Source organism: Schistocerca cancellata, chromosome 1 (genome assembly GCF_023864275.1).
Source record: "Schistocerca cancellata isolate TAMUIC-IGC-003103 chromosome 1, iqSchCanc2.1, whole genome shotgun sequence".
Lineage (NCBI taxonomy): Eukaryota > Metazoa > Arthropoda > Insecta > Orthoptera > Acrididae > Schistocerca > Schistocerca cancellata.
This window is the reverse complement of record NC_064626.1, coordinates 1,211,810,419-1,211,835,640: the sequence shown is the minus strand read 5'-3', so window position 1 is coordinate 1,211,835,640 and position 25,222 is coordinate 1,211,810,419. Positions and strand designations below refer to the sequence as shown.

Genomic DNA, 25,222 nt, shown 5'->3' with positions numbered 1-25,222 from the left:
CACGGTGAGTCGTTGGGCGGGGCGTCTGTCACCATAGCAGCAAAGTCGCACAAATCTGTCCGACCTCCCGCGCGAAGGCCGGCCGCACACAGCTGGCTCCTGAAATGTTGGATCGTGCGGGCACTACCATTCGAGACGATCGACGGATCCCAAACTTGCTTCCTGCACAACTGGACGTCTCTGTTGGTAATGCTGAAACGCTCGTCTACCAGTTGGGGTACTCAAAGGTGTATGCCCGCTGGGTCCCAAGCCGCCCGACAGAAGACCATAAAGAGCAATGATGGACCATTTGTGCGGAATAGCTTGCCCGTTAAGGGGCTCCGGAACGCCCTATACTTGCAATGTTAAAATAACGCTTATAAATTACATCTTTCCTCACAAAGTATTTGAGGTAGGAAGTTGAACTTTTTACAGATTATTTATTGGAATATGGGCTACAACTTAACACAGGGATTTTACAAAATTTTAGTTCAGTTATTAAAGATGATTTTTTTCAATTGTAATGAAAATTCACAACATTTTTTTGCAATTTTTTATTTATATATTCAAAAATATACAGTTTTTTGGAAAAAGGCTGTGTTAAATTGTGCAGAAGGTACTGTGTAACATTTACTGAAAGTTTGAAACAAATATGTTTGGAAGATCCTTAGAAAACATGTAATTAGTATGAGAAAAGAAAAGTTTTGGGAATCGAGCGACAAAGATTGGATTAACTTTTTAGTGCATTCCAGGTCCATAGGATGGATTATCTTCATCCTCTGCAAACTCCTCCTCCAGCTTCCTCTTGTTCCTCCTCCTGTTTACTCTTGCTTGTATTTCTAGACTGTTTACAGCCCTGTCTGCAGCCCGAAGGCGTTCCTTGTCTAAAGCAAGCGTCGCTCGTACCATGTTAGAACCTATCTTCATTCCCATATTTCTAAATACCTTGCACCTTACTATGTTGCCATCATTGAAAGTCGCAACAGCAACTTTACTTTTACTCATTATTATACTTCAACAAAACAGAGACTCAAGAAACAGAATTAATTACGAATATTTTCGAGATAACGACAGAGTAAATAAACATGAAACAATCGACAATCACACCAGCGATATATATTGAACTATCACAGGTTAGCCACAACACATACTTTATCTCACATCACTAAAATGTTCCTGATGAACACGGACGTTAATAATAACACCATTTGACAGCAGTTTAACAGCGCCACAGTGGGTCACGCCCATGTAGAACACATTTCAAAAAAAATTTAAAAATAGTTGTAGTCTTCGGAATTGAATAAATTATATATCTATTAAAAGGTAATAGTCTGCAGATTCAGAAAACGCAAAAAAGTAAAAATTGCGCTTTTCATGATTTTGAGCCTTTCCGGAGCCACTTAAGAGGCAGTGTTTTTATGAACATCGTCGTAGGCGATCACTTCTAACCGGCAACAAAACGACAATCCATGGAGTGGCGCCGCACCACTTCTCCTCCGAATAAAAAGTTCAAAGCCGCGCTCTCAGAGCCGGTGAAGTCATGGAGACCCTCTTCTGGGGCCGTGAAGGGGCTATTTTGTTTGATGTCCTCCTTATTGTGCAACTATCAACTCTGAAGTATTTTCTGCTACCCTCAGGTAACTGAAACGGCTTCAGTGGGTTCGGCGCCACAAAAATGCAAATGAACTGTACCTTCCCCATGACATTGCAAGGCCTAGCTCACAAAACTTCTTTGGACTGTTCTTCCTCATCCACTCTACAGCCTGCGCCATGCACATTCAGACTTCCATCTGTTTGGCCTAATGAAGGATGCACTCTACCAGAAGCAGAATGTGGGCGATGCACACGCTACTGTAGCGGCAACACAGTTTAAGATAGGACAGTTAGGTTTGGTGCAACATTCCTGAGCGCACAAGTTACAGCCAGGCACGGGCCTGTTGACACCAAGTTACGCTGACCAGTGGTTACAAAGTAGAATGGAGGCCACAGGGCCATTGAACTGCTGAAAACAGTAAATGCAGCAGTTTTGCATCTCACAAGTTACAGGCAGAAGGGGCCCACTGGGGCAACCCAGGCGTTGTGCGTCAGTGACTTGGAGCAGCGCATTAGCAAAACAACGGCGCACAGCCGAGTATAAATTGGTGCCGTTTTCTAACGAGGTTCATTAAAGTGTGGCAGCTATCCTGGGTGGCGGGGCATGTCACACCACCGGCTACACACAGCAGCAGATGAGGCGCCAGCATTCCAGTCCACAGCGGGTCATTGGTTCAACCCCCTGAGGCACATGTGGGGTCCGTAGCCAGCCAGGTAGTGGCGGGCCACTCCACTGCTCCCTACCACTGGCAGTCGTCCTGGCTTCCAACACACGCCTGAGGCATCCTGAGGCGAGGGCCGCAGATTCGGATGCCGGATCGCAGGCACTCGTTGACACGGCGTTCTTAGCCAGGCCAGCGAGAAGGACGTATCCTGCAGCTCACACCGAGCGGCGGTCAGTCAGCAGGGACGCAGATAGCTGAGCCAGCTGCTGGCATCCTGATGACGACGCTACTCCACTGGCGTACGAGGCTGGCTCGACGCAGCATTGCATTGCACAGGCCACTGGGGTGCTTCCTCCTCATTGCGAGGCCCTGAGAGGCAGACCGAGAGGAACGGGAGCACTGTAGTTGGAAAGAATAAATCATTTGGAAAGTTTTCGCCGAGTTTTAATATGGCACCTCCTTACACGCATCCACTACACTACTGAGGCAGCAAGACAGTACCATTGGAGGGGTACCATGTGTGAATACAGGCCCTCCTGGAACTGTGGCAAAACCAAAATAATGGGGAATAATATATTGTATTGGAATCCTGAATAAAACCAATCTGCTTTCAGAAAAAACTATGTTGTGTTACTTATTAAAATCCCCTCTTTGTGCCGGCCGCGGTGGTCTAGCGGTTCTGGCGCTGCAGTCCGGAACCGCGGGACTGCTAAGGTCGCAGGTTCGAATCCTGCCTCGGGCATGGGTGTGTGTGATGTCCTTAGGTTAGTTAGGTTTAAGTAGTTCTAAGTTCTAGGGGACTTATGACCTAAGATGTTGAGTCCCATAGTGCTCAGAGCCATTTGAACCATTTTTTGAATCCCCTCTTTCGTTTTATGAAAAAGGAACTATTAAAGCTTGTGTGAAATTCTGATCTCACTCCCATCAAACTGTCAAAACTGCTAAAGCACATGAACAGACAGTTACCGTGCTACCCACTGTGCACTCGCCATTGATGACATAATACTGCGCCACAAACACAGGCAGCGCAAACTATGCTTATCCAGCACATGGCCGACAGCAGAACTGCCAGTGAAAATGCTTTTGGTCTCTTCGTGCTCATTCAGTGGCTATTGCATCTCAGTGTTGTTGAAAAGGACCACTGCCAATTACATAGTTTAAAAGTCATATTTTGACAGTGGACAGTTGCAATTTGCTGACTCGGAAGTGCAGCGCCTCACACCTTACATAATCCTCCCACACAGCAAAAGACAGAAATATGTGATGCCGTGAAATTCATCAAATACACCTACAATTGTGGTAAGCAGTCCATTGGAATTTGAGGACTCATTGACGTATAATTTCACATGATCCCATAAGAATAATGGGTAGCACTGATTTCGGGTGATTTGACAGGCCAGGGAACAATTGTTCTTTAACTAATTCCAGGCACAGGAAATTACGGCACTAGATTGTTGCAAAGATATCCATTGAAGTGAAGAGGCACTCATAAAACTGAAACACATCTTGGTACCTGCTGATGTCAGGATACAAATCACTGAAAGGGTACATGTTGGAGCTTGGTCGATGTACGAGATCCCCTAAAACGTCCCGTTCTTGCTACAATTCAGCTCATTGAATTTTGTGGATTCCCTTGATGACAGAACAGGAATTGTGAGTGTCGGCTGACATTTGTTTTTCGCAAAATATAATTTCTTCAAAAAAATGGTTCAAATGGCTCTGAGCACTATGGGACTTAACATCTTAGGTCATCAGTCCCCTAGAACTTAGAACTACTTAAACCTAACTAACCTAAGGACATCACACAACACCCAGCCATCACGAGGCAGAGAAAATCCCTGACCTCGCCGGGAATCGAACCCGGGAACCCGGGCGTGGGAAGCGAGAACGCTACCGCACGACCACGAGATGCGGGCGTAATTTTTTCTCAGTTGTGTTGTTGTGAAAGTCGTGTTAATGTAATCTTATTATTTTTTGTTATGTTTCACTTACTTTCATTACAAACATAAATTTTAATTCGTAGTTCTCCCTCTCTGGACCATGCCAGATAGTGACCACTGTTGGCCTACGATTACTGAATTGACACAAGCCACCTTGTGGCAGGCTAGTATTCACCCATTTTCCTGCACGTGTTGGACGGTCTCGACAACCGTTGGATTCAGCATGTTATGTTCGTTCCATCCAACTGCGTAGAGCAATGAACGAGTCATAGAGTTCGACCGAGTTGACAAGTTATTCCGCCTTTCACGACTGTAATATAATATTAATTGGACCAGATGTGTACTATGTTTCTTCAAACATACTCAGTTATCACTGTAACAATTGTGATTTATATGTGGTTCCAACATTTTGTTGGGAAAGCATCTAAAGTATTTGATTTAAATTTATGTAATTTATACTGGTGCAACAAACAACATGGCCGTGCTAATAACATTCCAAGTTCCGCTGTCTGTTCAATCTAGAGGCTGCGGTGTTTCCTGGAGGAAGTCTTATGTTTAAATTGCTACGCTACGTCTAGCGGTAAACAGCGCGTCGCCTAAACGAAACATCTTGCAGTCGAAATCTTTCTTTCTTTCGGTTTGCCATAGTCCCGCAGCGATCGCAGGGTCGGCGTGGTTATAACCTATTTGGCAGTGTTAGTGCTAGGGATGGCCGGATGCCCTTCCTGGCGCCACCCCTTACCCCGCAGGATGGAATCTGTGTACCCCTACTGTCTGCGTCTAGTGTAAATCGTGAAATTGTCCGGGCGTGTTGCAAATGTCTGCAACGCTTGTAACTGAGGCGGAACGTGGGGACCAGCCCGGAATTCACCTAGCGGGATGTGGAAAACCGCCTAAAAACCACATCCAGGCTGGCCGGCACATCGGCCCGCGTCGTTAATCCGCTGGGCGGATTCGAATCGGGACCGGCGCGCCTACCCGAGTCCAGGAAGCAGCGCGTTAGCGCTCTCGGCTACCCTGGCGGGTCATCTTGCAGTCGTAATCTCTCGTTGCCTGAATCTTTATACCGCCTTTATTCTGAATGCTTTAGTGCTGACTGTAACGGTAGCACGATGTATTCCACTTTCTGACACGCCGGTTTCTGTCCAATATCATTTTTGTGACAGATTTCTTGGCAGACTGTCTGCCTTTGAATGCTGCATGCGACAGATACATTGATCCGCCAGAATATTATGACCACCGACCTACCACCGAAATACACCCATCCGGGCGATAACAGCGTTACTTGGGGAGATATGATTGCGAGTCAGACACATGTATGGCCCATGTAGTATCATTGAGCGTGTTGCCCTCGTGTAGAATGGGAAAGACGCATGATCTGTCTGAATTTGACCAAGGGCAGATTATGATGGCCCGCAGGCTCGGCAAGAGTATTTTGGAAACCATACATGACGGTAGTATCTGTTCCCGAAAGAACAGTTACCGTGGATGACCATGCAGCTTTGCTAGAAATGAAATGATAATGAAATGGACACCCTAGCTGCAAACAGGCGTTGATGAACTTCATTGGGGACATGTTGAAATGTGTGCCCCTACTGGGACTCGAACCCGGGATCTCATGCTTACATGGCAGACGCTCTATCCATCTGAGCCACCGCGGGCACGGAGGATAGTGTGTCTGCAAGGACTTATCCCTTGCACGCTCCCCGTAAGATCCACATTCCCAACATGTCCACACCACTACATTCGTAGTGCGCCTAATAGATGTTTGCCCATCAACTCATTACTCGTGGCAGATTAATCTACCAAGTCCCGTACGAGTTCGGGTATAGCGTGTGCGTTGGCACAAGAAGGTCAATGGCCCGGAGGCGAACGCACACGCTATGCCCGAACTCGTACGGGACTTGGTAGATTAATCTGCCACGAGTAATGAGTTGATGGGCAAACATCTATTAGGCGCACTACGAATGTAGTGGTGTGGACATGCTGGGAATGTGGATCTCACAGGGAGCGTGCAAGGGATAAGTCCCTGCAGACGCACTATCCTCTGTGCCCGCGGTGGCTCAGATGGATAGAGCGTCTGCCAGTAAGCATAAGATCCCGGGTTCGAGTCCCGGTCGGGACACACATTTTCAACATGTCCCCAATGAAGTTCAACAACGCCTGTTTGCAGCTAGGGTGTCCATTCAATTATCATTTATTTTGGAAACATCGCAATATTGGGTTATTGAGGAGTGCTGTGCCGTCTTCAGCACATCGCAAAACGAAGGTGAAACCACGCCCAGACGTCGGGGTTGGGCGGCAACCCCTCACTACAGATATCGGACGTCATAGGTTGGGCAGAGTCGTAAAGTAGGACAGGTGGCGAACTGTGGCGGAACTAACATCAATCATTAATGCTGGGCAGAGTACAAATACAGGGTGTTTCAAAAATGACCGGTATATTTGAAACGGCAATAAAAACTAAACGAGCAGCGATAGAAATACACCGTTTGTTGCAATATTCTTGGGACAACAGTACATTTTCAGGCGGACAAACTTTCGAAATTACAGTAGTTACAATTTTCAACAACAGATGGCGCTACAAGTGATGTGAAAGATATAGAAGACAATGCAGTCTGTGGGTGCGCCATTCTGTACGTCGTCTTTCTGCTGTAAGCGTGTGCTGTTCACAACGTGCAAGTGTGCTGTAGACAACATGGTTTATTCCTTAGAACAGAGGATTTTTCTGGTGTTGGAATTCCACCGCCTAGAACACAGTGTTGTTGCAACAAGACGAAGTTTTCAACGGAGGTTTAATGTAACCAAAGGACCGAAAAGCGATACAATAAAGGATCTGCTTGAAAAATTTCAACGGACTGGGAACGTGACGGATGAACGTGCTGGAAAGGTAGGGCGACCGCGTACGGCAACCACAGAGGACAACGGGCAGCTAGTGCAGCAGGTGATCCAACAGCGGCCTCGGGTTTCCGTTCGCCGTGTTGCAGCTACGGTCCAAATGACGCCAACGTCCACGTATCGTCTCATGCGCCAGAGTTTACACCTCTATCCATACAAAATTCAAATGCGGCAACCCCTCAGCGCCGCTACCATTGCTGCACGAGAGACATTCGCTAACGATATAGTGCACAGGATTGATGACGGCGATATGCATGTGGGCAGCATTTGGTTTACTGACGAAGCTTATTTTTACCTGGACGGCTTCGTCAATAAACAGAACTGGCGCATAGGGGGAACCGAAAAGCCCCATGTTGCAGTCCCATCGTCCCTGCATCCTCAAAAAGTACTGGTCTGGGCCGCCATTTCTTCCAAAGGAATCATTGGCCCATTTTTCAGATCCGAAACGATTACTGCATCACGCTATCTGGACATTCTTCGTGAATTTGTGGCGGTACAAACTGCCTTAGACGACACTGCGAACACCTCGTGGCTTATGCAAGATGGTGCCCGGCCACATCGCACGGCCGACGTCTTTAATTTCCTGAATGAATATTTCGATGATCGTGTGATTGCTTTGGGCTATCCGAAACATACAGGAGGCGGCATGGATTGGCCTACCTATTCGCCAGACATGAACCCCTGTGACTTCTTTCTGTGGGGACACTTGAAAGACCAGGTGTACCGCCAGAATCCAGAAACAATTGAACAGCTGAAGCAGTACATCTCATCTGCATGTGAAGCCATTCCGCCAGACACGTTGTCAAAGGTTTCGGGTAATTTCATTCAGAGACTACGCCACATTATTTCTACGCATGGTGGGTATGTGGAAAATATCGTACTATAGAGTTTCCCAGACCGCAGCGCCATCTGTTGTTGAAAATTGTAACTACTGTGTAATTTCGAAAGTTTGTCTGCCTGAAAATGTACTGTTGTCCCAAGCATATTGCAACAAACGGTGTATTTCTATCGCTGCTCGTTTAGTTTTTATTGCCGTTTCAAATATACCGGTCATTTTTGAAACACCCTGTATGAAGACACGGTGCACCGAACACTCCTAACAATGGACCTCCGCAACCGATGGCCCATGCATATGCGAACGTTAACACCGCGGCGTCAGCACTACGACTGAAAAGGACACGTGACCATCGGCACTGAACTTCGGAGCAATGACAGAGCGTTACGAAGTGTGATGAATCCCGATACCTTCTTCATCATGCGGATGGGAGGAGGCGAATTGTGTGTGTAGTGAGTGAAGTGTTATGAAACAATATGTGAATAGTGTGTGCAGTGACTGGTAGTGAGATATGAGTGAACACTGTGGCATTGCATTATTTAATAAGTTATTTTTGTATCATTCCACCAAGCTCCTTTAGGATGAAGCAAACAGCTTGGTGGAATGATACAGTCAAGGCTGCCTGTAAAAGGAAAAAGAAGGCGTATCAAAAATGGCTACATACCAGAACCCAGGTAGACAGAGAAAGTTATGTTGAAGAAAGAAACAAAGCCAAACAGATAATTGCAGCATCCAAGAAGAAATCGTGGGAAGACTTTGGAAACAGGTTGGAGACTATGGGTCAAGCTGCTGGAAAACCATTCTGGAGTGTAATTAGCAGTCTTCGAAAGGGAGGTAAGAAGGGAATGACAAGTATTTTGGACAGGTCAGGAAAACTGCTGGTGAATCCTGTGGATGCCTTGGGCAGATGGAGGGAATATTTTGAAGAGTTGCTCAATGTAGGTGAAAATGCGATCAGTAATGTTTCAGATTTCGAGGTAGAATGGGATAGGAATGATGATGGAAATAGGATCGCATTTGACGAAGTGGAAAAATGGTGAATAGATTGCAGTGCAATAAAGCGGCTGGGGTGGATGAAATTAAGTCGGAAATCATCAAATACAGTGGAATGTCAGGTCTTAAATGGCTACACAGGATAATTGAAATGGCATGGGAGTCGGGACAGGTTCCATCAGACTGGACAAAAGCAGTAATCACACCAATCTTTAAACATGGAAACAGAAAAGATTGTAACAACTACAGAGGTATATCTTTAATCAGCGTTGTGGGTAAAATCTTCTCAGGTATTGTTGAAAGGAAAGTGCGAGTATTAGTTGAGGACCAATTGGATGAAAATCAGAGTGGGTTTAGGCCTCTTAGAGGTTGTCAGGACCAGATCTTTAGCTTACGGCAAATAATGGAGAAGTGTTATGAGTGGAACAGGGAATTGTATCTATGCTTTATAGATCTAGAAAAGGCATATGACTTCCTAGGAGGAAGTTATTGTCTGTCCTACAAGATTATGGAATAGGAGGCAAACTTTTGCAAGCAATTAAAGGTCTTTACATGGATAGTCAAGCGGCAGTTAGAGTTGACGGTAAATTGAGTTCATGGTTCAGAGTAGTTTCAGGGGTAAGACAAGGCTGCAACCTGTCTCCACTGTTGTTCATATTATTTATGGATCATATGTTGAAAACAATAGACTGGCTGGGTGAGATTAAGATATGTGAACACAAAATAAGCAGTCTTGCATATGCGGATGACTTAGTTGTGATGGCAGATACGATTGAAGGTTTGCAAAGTAATATTTCAGAGCTAGATCAGAAATGTAAGGACTATGGTATGAAGATTAGCATCTCAAAAACGAAAGTAATGTCAGTGGGAAAGAAATATAAACGGATTGAGTGCCAAATAGGAGGAACAAAGTTAGAACAGGTGGACGGTTTCAAGTACTTAGGATGCATATTCTCACAGGATGGCAACATAGTGAAAGAACTGGAAGCGAGGTGTAGCAAAGCTAATGCAGTGAGCGCTCAGCTACGATCTATTCTCTTCTGCAAGAAGGAAGTCAGTACCAAGACTAATTTATCTGTGCACCGTTCAACCTTTCGACCAACTTTGTTGTATGGGAGCGAAAGTTGGGTGGATTCAGGTTACCTTATCAACAAGGTTGAGGTTACGGATATGGAAGTAGCTAGGATGATTGCAGGTACTAGTAGATGGGAACAATGGCAGGAGGGTGTCCACAATGAGGAAATCAAAGAAAAACTGGGAATGAACTCTATAGATGCAGCAGTCAGGGCGAACAGGCTTAGATGGTGGGGTCATGTTACACGCATGGGAGAAGCAAGGTTACCCAAGAGACTCATGGATTCAGCAGTAGAGGGTAGGAGGAGTCGGGGCAGACCGAGGAGAAGGTACCTGGATTCGGTTAAGAATGATTTTGAAGTAATAGGTTTAACATCAGAAGAGGCACCAATGTTAGCATTGAATAGGGGATCATGGAGGAACTGTATAAGGGGGGCTATGCTCCAGACTGAATGCTGAAAGGCATAATCAGTCTTAAATTATGATGATGATGATGATTATAAATACTTTGACATGTCCTATATCCTTGTAAAAAGAGATCTACGGATGAATAAAGCTACTACTACTACCACTAAAAGGCGATGTTTCTCGGTTTCGTGCGTCGTGTCGGGAGAACAACAATCAACCGCGTATCGACGGTTACGGAAAAATAGTGTTGACTGGTATGATCCTATCTGCAAGTTCCAAGTGATAGAAACAGATACAATTTCGACTGGCTGACTGTCACAAGCGCAGGTACTTTCTCGTTCGCATATCGTACCCAAAATTTTACGGAGCATCCGCGGTGCGAATCGGTCCCGCGCACGCTCGTGTTATAAGCTTTTGAATTCTTTAGTACATCTGGAAGGGCTGTGCCAATCGTCGACTGATAAAACATCCGTTGAACAGTGATTATTTTGTGTTCTATGCACTGTGTTTTTGCACTGGATGCCATCATTTAAACAGCAACCTTATACGTCACAACGGACACGTATTTGGAGTACAAATAATGATCGCGTCCATTGTGGAGAAATGTTAATTGTGAACAGTGCAGCCCCACCCTGTGCGATTGTTTAACAGAATACAGTAAATTCTACCAGACCAATTTGGTATTGTTGGTGTGAGTGGTTCCTCTCCCTGCTAGAAAACAGTTAATAAAGGACACATCATAGCAGGTAGTGCAGAGAATAAGAGATCAACCGCCGCGAGAAGGAGCAGGTACGTGGCTTTAGGCAAACGGTCGTAAAATACCCAGCCCCATTCCTGTGTCTAGGGAGTATTTGTACAGTCTCGAGTGTTAAAGGCTAGCTTTGTAAGTACTGCTTATCTACACCCTTTCCTCCCGGGCGTGTTACACGCTGCAGTTGTAGGAACTACTTATTTGTAAAAAGGAAAGCATAAAATGGCTTCAGGATACGTATCACATCTTCAGGTGCTTATTAAAACCCAACTTTGGCTTGTGCTTCGTACGGATCTGATGGATATCTATGAAGCGCTGTGTTCGGGAAACAGCCGTTCTATCTCCATGCGAATCATGTGTGGCGCTATCCCTGAATATTGTCCTCTTCTGCAAGAGGCTTTCTGGTTTGAAACTCAGTTATGCACCCTTCGTGGATTCACATTTAAATATACACCTGAAGATGGGATAATGTCCTAAAACCGGGCTGTGTTTTCCTTTTGAGAAATAACCTTTTCAGCTGGCGGACCCCTTCTTCATTCGAAAATCCATGGCGGACCCCTAATCAGTCAAGAGCACAGCAACTTTAAATTTCAGAGCGAAACCCAAGGGAACTGAAAGCTTCTTAATGCAAGTGCCATCTTCCAAATGACCCCCCTCCCCCCCCCCCCCCCCGAAGTATCAATAGTCTTTGGTTTAGAGATGAATGAAAACAACTTGAAATTAACGATCCAATTTGAATTCCCACTGTATCCAGACTCTTGCTAGTGGATTTACTCCCTTTTTTCAACACAAAATTACTTTGTAATTGGCATTTCACACGTTGGAGCTGCCTTCCTCCAAGAGCAATCAACGTCACGTCCAAACTGTTCGCTGATTGGTCGACAAAGCTCGCTCCGCGCATGGTTAAAAGGTTTCAGCGCATCTAGCGCCGTGAGCCGGCGCACAAACGCCCCCCATATTGTTGCGAAACAGTCGATCAGAGAAGCCGCATTCTCCGGCACTGAACTGTGTACGCCTTTTCACTTAAGAATCGCAAAGGCTGCTTGGGAATACGACCTGAAGTAAAAGTAAACATGTTTTTCACACACAAAAAAAATAGCGATGAATTTGATTTTCACATCTTTATTCAATAATTTCACTCATTATTTTACGCTATTTGGTGAAAGGTGGCCGCGGACCCCCTAGAAATAGCCGGCGGACCCCTAAGGGGTCCTCCGACCACACGTTGGGAAGCCCTGATCTATGGAACAAGTACCTAACTAAATAACAAAGCGGGATGTGACACAAAGACTGTTTCGTGTGGGTCGCGGAACTGACTCGCTTTCGTGACATTGCACTGCAACGAGAGGAGAAGCGGAATGTTACTGCTATATAGCTAGAGAAGGAGGCCGAAATGCACGCGTCAACTCACGCAGGTGGGCGGTAGGTCTGAAACAGGATACGTATTGAATGCTATAAACAAAAGTAGGTAACTGCTGGAATACTTAACTTTAATCCATCATTTGTATACAGCATTCTTGATGATACAAGTGAGACTCTCTCTAGAAATGGTTAATGGCGCCTTGCTAGGTCGTAGCCATGGACTTAGCTGAAGGCTATTCTAACTATCTCTCGGCAAATGAGAGAAAGGCTTCGTCAGTGTAGTCGCTAGCAAAGTCGTCGTACAACTGGGGCGAGTGCTAGTACGTCTCTCAAGACCTGCCGTGTGGTGGCGCTCGGTCTGCAATTACTGACAGTGGCGACACGCGGGTCCGACATGTACTAATGGACCGCGGCCGATTTAAAGCTACCACCTAGCAAGTGTGGTGTCTGGCGGTGACACCACAGTTACATCATCTCCTCCCGGATAGGAGTACACGTGGTGTCTTTTCACACCTTTTAAAGCGAGCACGAGCTTCGCATAGCACAAAAGTGGTTCAAATGGCTCGGAGCACTATGGGACGTAACATCTGAGGTTATCAGTCCCCTAGAACTTAGAACTACTTAAACCTAACTAACCTAAGGACCGCACACACATCCATGCCCGAGGGAGGACTGTAGCGCCTAGAACCGCTCGGCCACATTGGCCGGCTCGCATAGCACAATCTCGTCCAGGATTCGCAGAACGAACATTTAGGCAGCGGCGGTTCAGGAGCATCAGGTAGGTGGTCAAGCAGGTCTGCTAAGGTGTAGACGCCAACTCCGGTAAGCCGAGCCAGGGAGCGAGCAAGGTAACGCCGGTAATTATGAGAGCTGAACGCTGGAAGCGGCTACCCACGGCGCCTGACAAATGAGCTGGAGTCGTTCCAGCGGTCTAGACGTTTATGGCGACGCTTAGCGCCGAGGGCAGCGGCGGTAAGAAACGCGCTTTATGGACAATGGCGCTGTTAGAGTGCGCCGGCTTTACGATCCCGGTAAATGACCTGCCGGCCAGCGAGGCAGTCACTCTGCCGCGAGAACAAGCGACGGTAGCACGCTGCGCAACGTGAACCGACTGATCTGTCCCCAAGAGCGCTAAGGTTGCCCATTCTGAGAAAATACGATGGTCTGGTCTGTAACGTGTTCTCTCTTTCTTTGCTTGTTTCTCGTGATGTCGTACTAAAACACGGTATGTGGGTGCAAAGAATTACCTGGAGTAACGGTACAAGTACACTCCTGGAAATGGAAAAAAGAACACATTGACACCGGTGTGTCAGACCCACCATACTTGCTCCGGACACTGCGAGAGGGCTGTACAAGCAATGATCACACGCACGGCACAGCGGACACACCAGGAACCGCGGTGTTGGCCGTCGAATGGCGCTAGCTGCGCAGCATTTGTGCACCGCCGCCGTCAGTGTCAGCCAGTTTGCCGTGGCATACGGAGCTCCATCGCAGTCTTTAACACTGGTAGCATGCCGCGACAGCGTGGACGTGAACCGTATGTGCAGTTGACGGACATTGAGCGAGGGCGTATAGTGGGCATGCGGGAGGCCGGGTGGACGTACCGCCGAATTGCTTAACACGTGGGGCGTGAGGTCTCCACAATACATCGATGTTGTCGCCAGTGGTCGGCGGAAGGTGCACGTGCCCGTCGACCTGGGACCGGACCGCAGCGACGCACGGATGCACGCCAAGACCGTAGGATCCTACGCAGTGCCGTAGGGGACCGCACCGCCACTTCCCAGCAAATTAGGGACACTGTTGCTCCTGGGGTATCGGCGAGGACCATTCGCAACCGTCTCCATGAAGCTGGGCTACGGTCCCGCACACCGTTAGGCCGTCTTCCGCTCACGCCCCAACATCGTGCAGCCCGCCTCCAGTGGTGTCGCGACAGGCGTGAATGGAGGGACGAATGGAGACGTGTCGTCTTCAGCGATGAGAGTCGCTTCTGCCTTGGTGCCAATGATGGTCGTATGCGTGTTTGGCGCCGTGCAGGTGAGCGCCACATTCAGGACTGCATACGACCGAGGCTCACAGGGCCAACACCCAGCATCATGGTGTGGGGAGCGATCTCCTACACTGGCCGTACACCACTGGTGATCGTCGAGGGGACACTGAATAGTGCACGGTACATCCAAACCGTCATCGAACCCATCGTTCTACCATTCCTAGACCGGCAAGGGAACTTGCTGTTCCAACAGGACAATACACGTCCACATGTATCCCGTGCCACCCAACGTGCTCTAGAAGGTGTAAGTCAACTACCCTGGCCAGCAAGATCTCCGGATCTGGCCCCCATTGAGCATGTTTGGGACTGGATGAAGCGTCGTCTCATGCGGTCTGCACGTCCAGCACGAACGCTGGTCCAACTGAGGCGCCAGGTGGAAATGGCATGGTAAGCCGTTCCACAGGACTACATCCAGCATCTCTACGATCGTCTCCATGGGAGAATAGCAGCCTGCATTGCTGCGAAAGGTGGGTATACACTGTACTAGTGCCGACATTGTGCATGCTCTGTTGCCTGTGTCTATGTGCCTGTGGTTCTGTCAGTGTGATCATGTGATGTATCTGACCCCAGGAATGTGTCAATAAAGTTTCCCCTTCCTGGGACAATGAATTCACGGTGTTCTTATTTCAATTTCCAGGAGTGTATTTTGTCTTGGCGTCTCTAGGGTCAGTTGTTACATTGCACTAGGAGACAACTTAAAAGGTCAGACCAGACGTAAAGAGATTTTCATCCATCATCTACCGCTGTACACCCCTAGCGTGGTTGCTAACTTTGTTGTGTATTCATCAAACGTACTTGGCGTTAAACATATAAACCTCAACATCGAGGGTAGCTGCTGCTACGACGTGGCTTTCTTGCACAAAGCAAATACAGACCACTCTCGTCAGCCTTCGGGTGGTCCGCCCCTGTAGTTGATAAGACTGTGGTTCAAATGGCTCTGAGCACTATGGGACTTTTCTTCTGAGGTCATCAGTCCCCTCAGCTTACAACCTAACTAACCTAAGGACATCACACGCATCCATGCCCGAGGCAGGATTCGAACCTGCGACCGTAGCGGTCGAGCGGTTCCAGACTGTAGATCCTAGAACCGCTCGGTCACTCCGGCCGGCGATACGACCGTGCTCGAGCCGAGCTTGTCCCGATTCCTGGCGGTGACTCACTACCCGTCTCGCCATTGTTGTCTACTGTATTGCTGTTTACAAGTAATTGTTGTTAACGCTTGTCCGTTTTAGTGCTCCGTCATCTCTCGCATCGTTTCTGTCGTTTTCCGTTTTTTGTACAGTAGTGGTCTGTGAAGTTTCTAATGCTTATTGTTCGGTGGTTTTACGACATTGTTCTGTCTTTGTCACACCACTGCAAGTATTTGTTTTACATTGTGTGTACTTTAGAGCTGTGGGTGTTTTCTCAACATGTCAGGAATGAAACATAAACACGTTACTCTCTCATTAAATGAAAAATGAGCACCTCTACGAAGAGTGGACGAAGGGAAATTACTCCAAAAAACCGCCAAGAAACTCAATGCCGGCGTTACGACAGTAAAAGATTAGAGAAGAAATCGGAAAGACATTGAATCATGTCCCATTGGCAATATATGGTGAAAACGCTCTTAAGAATCCCAAACCTTTGAAGAAGCTTTCACTTTAAATGTTTGACAACGCATTGCGGATATGGTTCCACCTAGCAAGAAGGAAAGGAACCCCGATATCTGGGCCAATTATAAAAGAAAAGGCAACAGCTATGTACAAAAAACTAAAAGGTGGAAGGGAGTTTGCTGCTACTGAAGGCTGGATTCCTCGCTGGAAAACCCGTCATGGCGTTCGGTTTCCTTCAATCGAAGGAAACCAAATGCAATGATGATGCCGAGGCGGCTAAGGAGTTTTCTGTGAAGTTTCAAGAAACTGTAGAAGAAACTGAATTGTTATCTAGCCAAGTCTATAACATAGACGAGATATGCCTAAACTGTAAAATGCTGCCAAGCAAAACTCTAGCTGCATCAAATTAAACCGTGACAGGAACGAAACTTAAAAAAGGGAAAAATGCTAACCGTTGTTTCCTGCTGCAACGCCCATGGTACACAGTAGCTTCCCCTTTTCGTTACTGGCAAGTGTAGGAATCATAGGGCGTTCAAAAACGTTTTCAACTTATCTTACTTGCCAGCTTATTACGGCAGTGAAATATCTGCTCAGATGGACATCACTTATCCAACCAACGTATCAGGGTGACAGAATGGTTAAAGAGGCGGTATAGCAGAACGTACATCAGCTCAATTTTAGAAAAGTTCCAAGAAGGTTGTAACGCACAGGAAGTTACGAAATTCATCAACGTCAAAGACGCTATTTATACGATCGCTGAGTCTTGGGAGGAACTAAAACCTGACCTGGTGCGAAAATCTTGATGTAAGCTTTAACTGGAAGTTATGACCGTAAGTGACAAGATGGAAGGCGAACAAAACAAAATCGATAAAGATCTACAAACGGTATAACCGAAGTCCTGCCAGTGAAGTTGAGGAGTGGATTGCCCAATGTGACAAAGCCTGTGAGACTACTGAAGACCTCGGTGACACCCAGAGTATTGCTGCTGTTTTGAGAAAAAAAAATAAGGTGAAGATAATGTGAACGAGGACCCGGATGGTGATGACGAAGTCCCTATCCGGATTCCACGCACCGACGCCAAGAACAATTTTCATATTGCCCTTCAGTATACCGAGCAGAACTCAACTGCAACACCTATCGGCGTACTGTGGATCAAGAAATGGTGAAACACTGCAGCTAAGTCTAAAATTTTATCTGGTACACAAAAATTTATAACTGACTTTCTTTCTAGGTATTTCTGTTTCACTACTATATGATACCTTCAGTTTTTACAGTACTGTACATATATACTACATGTACAGAACAGTAAATATATACTGTATAGTATCGCTCTTTTTCAGTTTGTAATAATAACACCTTTTGTGCAATTTTTGCTGTAGAGAATAATATACATATATACAGTAACAATTTTTAAGTTCAGAAATTGTTTATTTTAATGTAAATCCGTTTTTCTGCACTTTCTGACCGAAAGTTTTTGCATTCTGACACATACTCCAGTCACGAGCGCGGAAGGCTAGAGGGGTTGTGCTGCACATAGTCTCGTCACAGGTCAAAATAGGTTTAGGAAACACAATGGTAAAAGTTTACAACAATTTATTACTAGAAACTTTATAATACTTAACTGTAGTATGAAGATAGTGTGCGGCAATAGTTGTTCACTTGCACCGATCTGCCTTCAGCTCTGGTGTAGTCTTGAATCCTATGAACAACAGCTGATGAATGACATATGTGGGTGTCGTATGGCGGATGCAAACAATGGCCCTTGTGGTGTGACGCCCACACTGGAAGCTAGCTTCGACGCAGTTCTTCCTCAGCACTAGGCAACTCCGCACTCTTCTAAATATGGTTCCTGTTAAATCCTGCCTAATCGTCGAAGATTGGGTGTCTAGGAATCCGGCTTTCTCGGATCCCTAGACAACATTCAGACAAATCGTATTAATGAGTTTTATTGGAAAATGAGCAATTACAATACATAACTTTGTGTTACACAGATATATCGCAAGCAAAGGTCGGCATACGAAATAATCAAGTTTCTTCAGTAATAACAATTCGAAAGTCTGATACATAGAGGGTTCAACCGAAGTAATGAGTTTTGACGCTTCTATGCAGGTCGCTAGTCTTGAAGCTGCTGTTCAACTGGGCCACGACCAGTTGTGCGCGGCGCTTAGGCCCTCTTCGTACAGAGGCCGATGTTGTCGCGTTGTCGTCCTGGAGAGGGGTCGGTCAGCGTGCAGTTGGCCGACGTCTTGTCACAGCCGTCACTGCTCCATCGTTCACGACTAGCGTGCCTGCGTTTCACTTTAAGCGGTAACAGTTCCGTTCCCTACCTTTTGGGACGGTTCTAATTGCTCTGGGCACTATGGGACTTAACATCTGAGGTCATCAGTCCCCTAGAACTTAGAACTACTTAAACCTAAGGACATCACACACATCCATGCCCGTGGCAGGATTCGAACATGCGACCGTAGCGGTCGCGCGCTTCCAGACTGAAGCGCCTAGAACCGCTCGGCTACAGCGGCCGGCCCCTTCTGGGATGATGATTATGTTGATGATGTATCATTTGTGGGGCGCTCAACTGCGCGTTTACCAGCGCCCGTACAAATTCCCAACCTTTGCTCCGTCCAGTCTCGCCGCTATCATGAAACGATGATGACAACACAAACACCCAGTCATCCACCCAGTGATCAAACTTATGCAACTAATAAACAGTGCACTATCGTTGAGAGACTAATACCCAACATCAATATACAGGGTGGTCCATTGATAGTGACCGGGTCAAATATCTCACGAAATAAGCATCAAACGAAAAAGGCTACAAAGAAACGAAACTCGTCAACTTGAAGGGGGAAACCAGATGGCGCTACGGTTGGCCCGCTAGATGGCGCTGCCATAGGTCAGACGGATATCAACCGCGTTTCTTTAAATAGGAACCCCCATTTTTATTACATATTCATGTAGTACGTAAAGAAATATGAATGTTTTAGTTGGAGCACTTTTTTCGCTTTGTGATATATGGCGTTGTAATAGTCACAAACATATAAGTACGTGATATTATGTAACATTCCGCCAGTGCGGACGGTATTTGCTTCATGATACATTACCCGTGTTAAAATGGACCGTTTACCAATTGCGGAAAAGGTCGATATCGTGTTGATGTATGGCTATTGTGATTAAAATGCCCAACGGGCGTATGCTATGTATGCTGCTCGGCATCGTGGACGACATTTTCCAAGTGTCCGGACCGTTCGCCGGATAGTTACATTATTTAAGGAAACAGGAAGTGTTTAGGCACATGTGAAACGTCAACCACGACCTGCAACAAATGATGATGCCGAAGTAGGTGATTTAGTTGCTGTCGCGGCTAATCCACACATCAGCAGCAGACAAATTGCGCGAGAATCGGAAATCTAAAAACGGAAAATCCACGATGGTTGCGACAAGTGAAACATCAGCGACCTTGGCGGGTTTATGTATGGTGCGGCATTATGGGAGGAAGGATAATTGGCCGACATTTTCTCGATGGCAATCTAAATGGCGCAATGTACGCTGATTTCCTACGTAATGTTCTACCGATGTTACTACAAGATGTTTCACGACATGACAGAATGGCGATGTACTTCCAACATGATGGATGTCCGGCACATAGCTCGCGTGCGGTTGAAGCGATACTGAATAGCATATTTCATGACAGGTGGATTGGTCGTCGAAGCACGTTCACCGGATCTGACGTCCCGGATTTCTTTCTGTGGGGAAAGTTGAAGGACATTTGCTATCGTGATCCACCGACAACGCCTGACAACATCCGTCAGCGCATTGTCAATGCATTTGCGAACATTACAGAAGGCGAACTACACGCTGTTGAGAGGAATGTCGTTACACGTATTGCCAAATGCATTGAGGTTGCCGGACATCATTTTGAGTATTTATTGCATTAATGTGGTATTTACAGGTAATCACGCTGTAACAGCATGCGTCCTCAGAAATGATAAGTTCACAATGGTACATGTATCACATTGGACACAACCAAACTAAAATATTCAAACGTATCTACGTTCTGTATTTTGATTTAAAAAACCTACCTGTTACCAGCCGTTCGTCTAAAATTGTGAGCCATATGTTTGTGACTATTACAGTGCCATCTACCACAACGCGAAAAAAGTGGTCCAACGAAAATATTCATATTTGCTTACGTACTACACGAATATGTAATAAAAAGTGGGGGTTCATATTTTAAAAAAACACAGTTGATATCCGTTTGACCTATGGCAGCGCCATCTAGCGGGCCAACCATAGCGCTATCTGGTTTCTCCCTTCAAGCTAGACAAGTTTCGTTCTTTGTAGTTTTTTCGTTTGATGCTTATTTCGTGAGATATTTGGCCCGGTCACTATCAATGGACCACCCTGTATATCTCATAGAAATCATTTACTTGCCTGTTTTCAGGATCTAAAATACACAGCAGACTTAAAGGATCGCTTTTTCGAAACTACGTAACTGCCTCCCATTTCGACGCATAAATATGAACTGTGACTCAAAGGAGCCTACAATATACCTCTGTAACGGTGCAAAAGAGTGGCTCCCTGCGATTTCACCCTCGGCACTGCTTCAAACAGCATGCCATCGTCACATGCCAAAAAAAGACCAAAGCTCAAAAATTCGTGTGACCTGCAAAGTGGTTTAATGATGTCACATTGGCACCAAATTTCTCCACAATTGTACCCGACGCCACGGTGTCGCGCGATGGGAAGGTCGTCACAGCCACACTTACACACATTTCACTCCTTCTTTTGCCACTTCTGTGGTGGAGGTCCGGACCGTGACGCCCATTGTTGAAATCGCACAGTTTCCTTATCGAGGAAAACATTTTAGACACACCGCCTCTCAGAATTAAAAGGAAAGGCCTCTGGGGGTGGTATAAAGGCGTTATTGAAATCACCCCTTTCCTTGGGCTGTGGATTTCCGCACATTTCGCTGTAGAAAACAATGGTTCGCATTGCAATGAGCAGAAGGACGATGTTCTTACAATCTTTGGCATTGTTGACACTGCCTGGGCGATTCGACATTAGTCGACGGAAATCACAGTGCTGAACATCATCTCACCCCTTTGGAGGGAACCGCGATCGTGATTTTTGCCCTAGTGTACGGGATGGAGCTAGTAGTGACCATTCAAAAGCATCCGACGAAAGTTGAACGCGATCCGAAGCAGAAAATGGTCCTTATGCTTCTTAAGTGCTCGTGCTTCACACCCTCCTGTGTCGTGATGGTTTCACCGGCGCCCTTTATGCCACCACCTGACGCCTTTCTTTCCGATTCCGGTCGGCGGGTCATTGAACTACTTTACACGTCACATGAAATTCTGAGGCCTGGCCTTTTTCCGCAAGTATCGACTCCTTGCGTCGTCGAACCCAAGGGTGAAACCGCGGGGCGCCATGCTTTTGTATCGTTACACACGAAGGTAGTAGGGCTACTTTGAATCAAATTTTGAACTTCTACATCTACATGTACATTTATACTCCGCAGGCCACCCAACGGTGTGTGGCGGAGGGCACTTTACGTGCCACTCTCATTATCTCCCTTTCCTCTTCCAGTCGCGTATGGTTCGCGGGAAGAACGACTGCCGGAAAGCTTCCGTACGCGCTCGAATCTCTCTAATTTTACATTCGAGATCTCCTCGGGAGGTATAAATAGGGGGAAGCAATATATTCGATACCTCATCCAGAAACGCACCCTCTCGAAACCTGGACAGCAAGCTACACCGCGATGCAGAGCGCCTCTCTTGGAGAGTCTGCCACTTGAGTTTGCTAAACATCTCCGTAAAGCTATCACGCTTACCAATTAACCCTGTGACGAAACGCGCCGCTCTTCTTTGGATCTTCTCTATCTCCTCTGTCAACCCGACCTGGTACTGATCCCACACTGATGAGCAATACTCAAGTATAGGTCGAACAAGTGTTTTGTAAGCCACCTCCTTTGTTGATGGACTACATTTTCTAAGGACTCTCCCAATGAATCTCAACCTGGTACGTGCCTTACCAACAATTAATTTTATATGATGATTCCACTTCAAATCGTTCTGCACGCATACTCCCAGATATTTTACAGAAGTAACTGCTACCAGTGTTTGTTCCGCTATCATATAATCATACAATAAAGGATCCTTCTTTCTATGTATTCGCAATACATTACATTTGTCTATGTTACGGGTCAGTTGCCACTCCCTGCACCAAGTGCCTATCCGCTGCAGATCTTCCTGCATTTCGCTACAATTTTCTAATGCTGCAACTTCTCTGTATACTACAGCATCATCTGCGAAAAGCCGCATGGAACTTCCGACACTATCTACTAGGTCATTTATATATCTTGTGAAAAGCAATGGTCCCATAACACTCCCCTGTGGCACGCCATTGAGAACAACATGCTGTGTTCTGTTTGCTAGAAAGTCTTCAATCCAGCCACACAGCTGGTCTGATATTCCGTAGGCTCTTACTTTACTAGGCGACAGTGCGGAACTGTATCGAACGCCTTCCGGAAGTCAAGGAAAGTAGCATCTACCTGGGAGCCTTATCTAATATTTTTTTGGGTCTCATGAACAAATAAAGCGAGTTGGGTCTCACATGATCGCTGTTTTCGGAATGCATGTTGATTCCAACAGAGTAGATTCTGGGTTTCCAGAAACGACATGATACGCGAGCAAAAAACATGTTCTAAAATTCTACAACAGATCGACGTCAGAGATGTAAGTCTATAGTTTTGCGCATCTGCTCGACGACCCTTCTTGAAGACTGGGTCTACCTCTGCTCTTTTCCAATCATTTGGAACCTTCCGTTCCTCTAGAGACTTGCGGTACACGGCTGTTAGAAGGGGGGCAAGTTCTTTCGCGTACTCTGTGTAGAATCGAACTGGTATCCCGTCAGGTCCAGTGGACTTTCCTCTGTTGAGTGATTGCAGTTGCTTTTCTATTCCTTGGACACTTACTTCGATGTCAGCCATTTTTTCGTTTGTGCGAGGATTTAGAGAAGGAACTGCAGTGCGGTCTTCCTCTGTGAAACAGCTTTGGAAAAAGGTGTTTAGTATTTCAGCTTTACGCTTGTCATCCTCTGTTTCAATGCCATCATCATCCCAGAGTGTCTGGATATGCTGTTTCGAGCCACTTACTGATTTAACGTAAGTCCAGAACTTCCTAGGATTTTCTGTCAAGTCGGTACATAGAATTGTACTAGTGTTGCTGGTAACATGGAACATTATAATAACGAGGAGTACGCAGATATGCATTTCTTGTTTGATAGAGCTAACAGCAGTGCACGGGAGTCTACACACTTGTACTAAGAAGCATACCCTGCCCGAAGGTGCCCCGGGAGCCAAACTTCACAAGGGTGTATGAACGCTGCCGAGAAACTGTGAGCATTTCTCATGATGCGGGGAGCGGGTTGGCGTGCACCAATTACACCTGTACTTGGAGATATGGTAGTTGAAACAGTCTAACACTGAACAGGAAACTCGGCACGGTGAATTTCCACACAAATTCCTGGAATGGCTCACAGTAGTGTCTAGGTGAATACATGAATTTGGAAAACAAAAAATTTTTGGAAATTTGTCGTAAGGTCTTACGGCACCAAACTGCTGAGGTCATCGGTCCCTAAGCCTACACACTACTTAATCTGACTTAAACTAACTTACACTAAGGACAACACACACCCATGCCCGAGGGAGGACTCGAACCTCCCAATGAGGAGCCGCGCGGACCGTGACATGGCACCTCATGCCGCGCGGCTACCCCGCGCGTGCCAAGAATTTGGAGAACACATTTAACGCATCATAATGCAATAAACCCGACGTCCTCCGACGAGTTCAGTGCGTTAGTTAGGCGGACTTTCGTCCTAGCCTAACGCTGTGCCAGTGGATACAAAAATAACATTTCATTTACAGATGAAGCAGGATTCAATCGTGATGATGAGTTTAGTTATCACAATTCTCACGTTTGAAGCCATATACTAGAAAGGCCCAACGGTACCGACCGGCCGCCGTGTCATCCTTAGCCCACAGGAGTCACTGGATGCGAAGATGGAGGGGCATGTGGCCAGCATACAGCTCTCCCGGCCGTATGTCAGTTTACGAGACCGGAGCCGCTACTTCTCAATCAAGTAGCTCCTCAGTTTGCCTCACAAGCGCTGAGGGCACCCCGCTTGCCAACAGCGCTTGGCAGACCGGATGGTCACCCATCCAAGTGCTAGCCCAGCCCGACAGCGCTTAACTTTGGTGATCTGACGGGAACCGGTGTTACCACTGCGGCAACGCCGTTGACTTTTGAAGTCATATGCTGTCCTTGAATCTGAAAATCAGCGATGTTTCTCACTGAATATGGGGTAAGGGGTACTAGGTGATCCTCTGACTGACCTGTACGTATTACCAAACATACTCAATGGACTCTCTCAGTTTTTTCGTGTTCTATTGATTCTTTAATTATTTTGTTTATAAATTTTGAAATCAACATTGTAAACTGTGCACGGTTTCTGCAGGATTGCTTGAGAATGTTCCCTTAGAGCGACGTCACAGGTTGCGGTAGACGCATAATGGAGCGGTGGTACAGTTTGCTGCTGTGGTAAGACGACAAGTAACGTGCTGAAATGGCAAAGGGTAGACTGGGCAAGGAGAACCTGTACTGTGGCCTCCAAGATCACGTGATCTGAACCCCACATTTAAGTTGCAGCGTAAGCTACTCTGGTTAACAAGACTGAAGAACTGAAGCAGAGGCTTATCAATGCTTGTCAATAATTTCGAAATGGTCCAAATGGTGTTTGAAAGGATTAGAAAGTCATTGCGGCGATGGGTACAGTCCTACATCCGGGCACAAAGCCCGCACTTTGAACACCTCCTTTATCTATGAGAACAGTGATGTAACTGTTGTCGTGTTCATTCAAAACTCCTGCTCTTCTAGCAAGGTGTCTAACAACTTTTCTTAATATGTGCAGTACTGTTACTTTTTCCTAACTATGAGGATGTTTACACAGAATCAGTTCAGTGGTGACTGGTAACCGTAAAGTCGCAGCTACCTCTTATACGGTTCCGTTGCGGACCTATCTTTGCTGA

General features: G+C 46.3%; 1 pseudogene; it reads right to left on the bottom strand.

The window, feature by feature from the left end:
- Nucleotides 1–24,319: 24,319 nt before the first annotated feature.
- Nucleotides 24,320–24,437, bottom strand: LOC126103892 (5S ribosomal RNA; annotated as a pseudogene).
- Nucleotides 24,438–25,222: the final 785 nt, after the last annotated feature.